Raw genomic sequence first — 7,500 nt, forward strand, 5'->3', positions numbered from 1 at the left:
TTCATTGTCATACCACGACACATGTCCATACAGTAACACCGATCTCAGTAAACTGATATATAGCCTGAGTTTTATTGGTAATTTCAGGTGATTTAATTTCCAAAGTTTACTTAATCTAGCCATTGACTTATTTGCTTTTTTCAATCTTTCATTAAACTCCAATTTAAAGACCCTGTATTAGAGATCATAGTTCCTACTGTACATATTTAAACGATTCTACCTCATTAAACCTTTTCCCTTCTAAAGATATTTAATTTTCCATTGTATATTCCGTTCTCATCATCTCTACCCTTCTTCTATTTATCTTGATCCCGACCTGGTAAGCAAGCTATGCAAGTCCCATGGTGTTCTGCTGATAAGGACAGCGTCATCAGCATACTCTAGGTCAGCTAATTTTCTATTACCAATCTAGTCCAATCTTTCTCCTCCATTCCCAACTGTTCTATGCATTACAAAATCCATGAAGATAAACAACATAGGTGTCAATACATTCCCTGGGACTACTCCGCTGTTCTGCTGATAAGGACAGCGTTATCAGCATACTCTAGGTCAGCTAATTTCCTATGACCAATCCAGTCAAAACCTTTTCCACCATCCCCAACTGTTCTATGCATTACTAAATACATGAGGAGGATAAACAACATAGGTGACAATACATTCCCTTGGACTACTCCGCTGTTCACTGGAAATTCATTTGGTAGGACTCCAATAACATTAACTTTGCTATTACTATGATAATGAACAAACTTTATCAAATTGACATATTTAAGAGGAGCTCCATGATAACGCAGGACTCTCCACAAAATTGGCTAGAACGCGCTACACAAAATTGGCTAGAACGCGCTATCAAAGGGTTTATATAGTTGAAAAAAAAAAAAAAAGTTGATTTATATATTCTACACATTGCTGTACAACGTGACTTAAAATGAAAATTTGGTTAGGACAACTTCTACCTTTTCGAAATCCTGCTTGTTCATCTTTCAGCTTTTCATCAATCCTTCTCTCCAGTCTCTTTAGAATGAGCATACTATATATTTTCATGACAACTGACGTGAGTGTAATGCTTCTGTAATTATTGCAATTAGTCAGATCTTTTTTTTTTGTCAGTTTCACCAACACTCTTAGCTCCCATTTATCAGGTTTTGTCCCTTCACGTCTCATTCTATTAGATAATCTTGCAAGTATTCTGGGAATCACTTCATATTCGGCCAGTATCATCTCAATAGCTTTTCCATCGAATCCAAGGTCTTTTCATCTTCTAATTTTTTTTTTATATGTTCGACTTCAAACACACTGAATTTATTCATGGGTACATCAAGGTCATCTTCAGCTTCAGGTATATCAATCAAATGAGTCCCTTCATATCTTCTACTCATGACCTTGCTATATAATTATAACAGATCAGCAATGGGGAAAAAAATATTTACAATACAGATCATGAAAACTGGAATTGATTATTAGATATAGAAAAAACATGTCACTGGTCTCTAAACAATTTTACCTCACATTTTTTTTTTTTTGTATTTCATATATGATCCCTTGAGTAACTTATAAGTAATAGAAGATTGCTCAATAAATTTTTTAAATAAAAACAATAATCTTCACGTGGTACTACCAGTGTCTGCTCTCCTAGAAAAAAAAAACTTGTCTTATGAGGCTTCGTTTATAAATTTCTATTTCTCTCTCTCTCTCTCTCTCTCTCTCTCTCTCTCTCTCTCTCTCTCTCTCTCTCTCTCTCTCTCTCACACACACATAAAGTGTTATGCTGTAAACTGGGATATTCCTTTCATCCTCACCGCGGTATAATTGGTAATTTCGTGTTAATAAACCTGGTTTAAAACTTGTTACAACCAGAGCTGATTGTAAAAAACGGACGTTAGTCCCAATTAGGACTTGGCTCATTAGATCTGGTAGACGCAACTCTCTCTCTCTCTCTCTCTCTCTCTCTCTCTCTCTCTCTCTCTCTCTCTCTCTCTCTCTCTCTAAATTAAAAACTCAGTCTTTTCCTAATTAGCACAAATTATCTTGGCTGCTTCGTGATGAGTCTCTAAGTGTTCCTGCTAATGTCTAAAGGAAGGTAAATTGGAGATGTGGGTTTTTAAAGGAATAATGTGAAAATCTTAAATTTTGACTCTCTGTGTCTGGTCTTACTAATAATTCTTGGTTTTATATTAGTTATAAGTTGTTTACTACTTTATATACTTCATTTTTTTCTTTTGTTTCATTTCCTCACTGGGGTATTTTCCCTGTTGGAGCCATTGGATTTATAGTATCTTGCTTTTCCAACTATATCATCTTTCTTTTCCAACTAGTGTTGTAGTTTAGCTATTAAAAAAAAAAAGATTCTGTGTAGAATTTGGTTTAGTATATGTAAAAAAGTCCTAACTACTTTATGCACATTTAAATCTATGTAAAATTTGATTTAGTATAAATAGACATTTTTTCCAAGTAGGTTAAAAAATTTCTAAATAACGTTGAATATATCTTTAACTTTTTTTAGTATCTAAAGTTAATTTGTTTGGAAATATATCACAATTGACTTATCTTATAGACAGTGTCATTGGTTGACTCAATTATCCATCCCTCATTTTGGAAATTATCAAAATAGAAATTATTATTAGGATATAATGTAATAGGAGTATATGGAAGATTCAGATATTTCTGAAATAAAAAAAAAAAAAAAAACCTGCTTTGCAGTATAATGCAAAATCCTATCTGAGAGAGAGAGAGAGAGAGAGAGAGAGAGAGAGAGAGAGAGAGAGAGAGAGAGAGAGAGAGAGAGAGAGAGAGAGAGAGAGAGAGAGAGTGTATTTTACGATAAAGAAGTCTGAAATATTTTGAGAATCGAAGATCAACATTTGTTTTTTTCTGTGATTTTTCCCTTAAAATATTTAGTGATTTATTAATTTACTTAAATACAACCATACAACAAATATATCCCTATTTTCCTTAAGTGATCTATTCTAAAGTTGCCTGAATTTATGTAAGGCCAATCCTGTAAATCCCAATTACTCTAAATTTGAGAATTACAAATTAAATACTAGAGGGGCATTTAGTATAGTGCAGACCTCCGCCGCGGTAGCTTATTTCTCGACCTTGACCTTGACCTTTGACCTTAACATGGATTGATTTGCGTGGATTTTTGTACAGTTGAATATAAAACGAGTTTAAAGTCTGATGAGATAAGAATGTCACAACTTATGGCTGATTACGTGAATTGGACATTTTGCTTGACTTTGACCTTGACCTTTGACCTTGAACTTTGACATCGACCTTTGACCGTGACCTTTGACCTTGACTTTCCAAAAATGGAATCATTGCCAGATTTTTAAATATTAGTTAATCCCTGCAAGTTACATCACCCTACGATTAAAATTGTGGCCAGGAAGCTGTTAAAAAACAAACATGCATAAACAAACACAAAAAAAAAAACATACAAACAGGGGGTAAAGCATAACCTCCTTCCAACTACGTTGGCGGAGGTAATAAGTAGAAAAAAGTACATAACTATTTTATTTTAAAACGCTCAGACATCTACAGTCTGAGCTTCCATTTTGATATTCCAGTCCATCCGCTACTCACTGACATTCTCTTGACACCGTCAGTTTGGGTAATCCCTTAGGTTGCGTACCTGACCATCTTAATTAAGGAATTTGGAAGATGGGGCTAACTGGGGCCTTAGGCAAACATTTCCTAAGCTAGCGTTTATTTGTTATCAGAATATCGGTTGAAATTCCATATGCTTGCTTACACTGTTAGAAAAAACGTAAATTTAATCGTAAATTCTCGGGAAAAATGTACTGTTCTCAGCCGTATTTTAGAAAAATACAGGCGACCGTATTTTAGGCAAACATTTCCTAAGCCTAGCGTTTATTTGTTAGCAGATATATCGATTATTTCTCCATATGCTTGCTTACACTGTTAGAAAAAAACGTAATTTTAATCGGAAATTATAGGAAAAATATACTGTTCTCAGCCGTATTTTAGAAAAATACAGGCGACCGTAATTTTATGATACTGTACCAACCGTGTGTCACACGATCGTACATAAATTATTTTGTATATATTATGCTTGTATCTGCGCTCTTCCCTTGCACTAAAAAGAACCAGAATAAACATGTCTGCGTTTTTCCTCTGTAACATTGTCTGTTTCCCGAACATGAAATTTCCTGCTGCCTTGAGGTTTTGTATGTAAAGGAGAGTGTTCTTTAATAAAGTTAATCAGTTGATTGCTTCCTGCCTTTGAGTCATAACCTTCTCTCGGCCCGTCACAATACTTAGTTATTATTTATAACGAGTTGGTGACCATAATATCACTCTTTTAGCTCAATATCCTGAAAAAATCCTGGAATAAATGTTGCTAGGCATTTACTGTTTTTTACAATGCAAATGTTTTAACAGTGTATAGTTTTATGTGAAATTTATGAAAATAATAATTACTCATGATTTCTTGTCCTAAGGACATTCATATACGAAATAAATGAGTTTTAGAGATATTTCCTCATATTATTAATTAAAATGATATCTTATATACCTATATTAACCTTTCTGACAACTATTGGTAAGTATAAAGTCACAAGTACAAAACCAACCGTTATCAATAAAGTTTGATTCATGTAAAGTGTTATGTAATTCGTAGAACTACAACGATATCTCTCGGCGCTGAGTCGTTCTGTGGAAGCTGAACATTGAAGTAAATAAGTAAATTACTCTATAAATGAGAGTAATATATATATATATATATATATATATATATATATATATATATATATATATATATATATATATATATACAGTATATATATATATACACACACATATATATATATATATATATATAGATATATATACAGTATATATATATATATATATATATATATATATATATATATATATGTATATATATATATATATATATATATATATATATACTGTATATATATATCTATATATATATATATATATATATATATATTATATATATATATATATACTGTATATTTATCTATCTATCTATCTATCTATCTATCTATATCTATATATATATATATATATATATATATATATTATATATATATATATATATATATATATATGTGTGTGTGTGTGTGTGCGCGTGCGTGCGTGTGTGTATATGGTTATGTATATATATATATATATATATATATATATATATATATATATATATATATATATATATATATATATATATATCAATAATGGAGCTTAGAACGATCCCATGAATCATCCATAATGCTTTTAAATATATGCCCGAATCATCATAATGCTTTTAGAAAGAACACTGAATCATCCTTAATGCTGTTGAATATATGCCTGAATCATCATAATGCTTTTAGATAGGTATCTGATTTACCCTTAATGCTTTATATATATGCATGAATCATTAATAATGCTTTTTAGAAAGATCCCATGAACCATCCATAATGCTTTTAAATGTATGCCTGAAACATACTAATGCTCTTAGATAGGTACCTAACTAGTCAGTAATGCTTTTAAATATATGCATGAATCATCAGTAATGATTTTTAAAAAGATCCCATGATTCATCCATAATGCTTTTAAATATAGGGGTGACTCATCATAATGCTTTTAGATAGGCACCTGATTTATCATTAATGCTTTAGAAATATGCATGGATCATCATAATGGATGTAGATAGATCTATAGTTCCTTTATTATGCTTTTTAATATATGCCTGAATCATCATAATGCTTTTAGAAACATCCCTGAATCATCAACAATGCTTTTAGAAACATCCCTGAATCATCAATAATGCATCTAGGAAGATCTCTGAATCATCAATAATGATTTAGAAACATCCCTGAATCATCAATAATGCTTTTAGAAACATCCCTGAATCATCAATAATGCTTTTAGAAACATCCCTGAATCATCAATAATGCTTTTAGAAACATCCCTGAATCATCAATAATGCTTCTAGGAAGATCTCTGAATCATCAATAATGCTTTTAGAAACATCCCTGAATCATCAATAATGCTTTTAGAAACATCCCTGAATCATCAATAATGCTTTTAAAAACAGTCCTGAATCATCAACAATGCTTTTAGAAAACATCCCTGAATCGTTAATAATGCTTTTAGAAACATCCCTGAATCATCAATAATGCTTTTACGAAGGTCCCTGAATCATCAATAATGCTTTTACGAAGATCCTGAATCATCAATAATGCTTTTTAGAAAGATCCCTGAATCATCAATAATGCTTTTACGAAAATCCCTGAATCATCAACAATGCTTTTAGAAACATCCCTGAATCATCAACAATGCTTTTAGAAACATCCCTGAATCATCAACAATGCTTTTAGAAACACCCCTGAATCATCAATATGAGTTTAGAAAGACCTGCGAATCACCCATAATGCTTTTAAATATATGCATGAATCATCCACGAAAGTGAAAACGATATAGCCCAAGTTATATCCAAACACAGCGTAAACTCAAAATACCCTTTGTATACAATAGAAGTTGAGATTTAGTTGATTCTGCTTGAATGGGGAATTTGTTGAAAGCCACAGAGTTTATCAAACGAGTGAAAAACTCTGTTTACCTGAGCCGTTTATGATATAGTCGAGTACACAGTAAAGGGATTAGCCCCAGGATTCGTTTACCCCCTTGCGCTTACAGAAGCCTTGGCAAACAAGCCATGTTTGATCCTTTTCTTACGCACACAAATATGAAAATTACATGGAACACTGGATTTATTTATTGTTCCTTGATTTTACAATTTATAGACTTTATTAAAATTGAAAATTGAAAGTTAATTGATGAGATAGAACATAGTGAATTTTATTAGGATCATTAAACGTTTTTTTTATTTTGATATTTGGTTACCATTTGGGGTAGAAACACACCCACTACATGTAGATAGTAAGCAAGCAGGCTTTGTGGTAGCATGTACTGTATATCGGAAATATCTTTATCTTGTTTATCTCTGAAGGTATGTATACAGATGAATTATTTACTTATATTTTTAGGCATTTTGACATTAGCTATTAGTATTCCGTTATCTACCTTTTCTCCAAAATATTATTTCATTCATATGATTAAAAACGCATATTTTACTTAAAATATATGATTAAAAAAATAGCTGATGAGTAATTCACATAATTAACTTTATGGATATCAATTAGCAAATGAACTAATTACATTTGATAATAGCATACACACTATACAGTACTTAACCTCATCTGCTGCCAGCGTATCTCATCGAATGGGGAAGGTCGAGATAGGGATAATGATAATATGATTAGGTAGTTGCCTCAGTCATCGATAATAACACGAAAATACCATCTTACTCCTAGAATTCATTTGGCACTTCACGATAACATCTTCCTTTATTTCTTTCCTCAGACAAATATATTACATATTCCGGTTTTTCAAGGATATGTGATTCAATATTATTAAGCGTGTAAATTTCTAATTTTTAAAATTACTATTAATATTATATATATATATATA

The sequence above is a fragment of the Palaemon carinicauda genome, chromosome 2, assembly GCF_036898095.1.
Source record: "Palaemon carinicauda isolate YSFRI2023 chromosome 2, ASM3689809v2, whole genome shotgun sequence".
Lineage (NCBI taxonomy): Eukaryota > Metazoa > Arthropoda > Malacostraca > Decapoda > Palaemonidae > Palaemon > Palaemon carinicauda.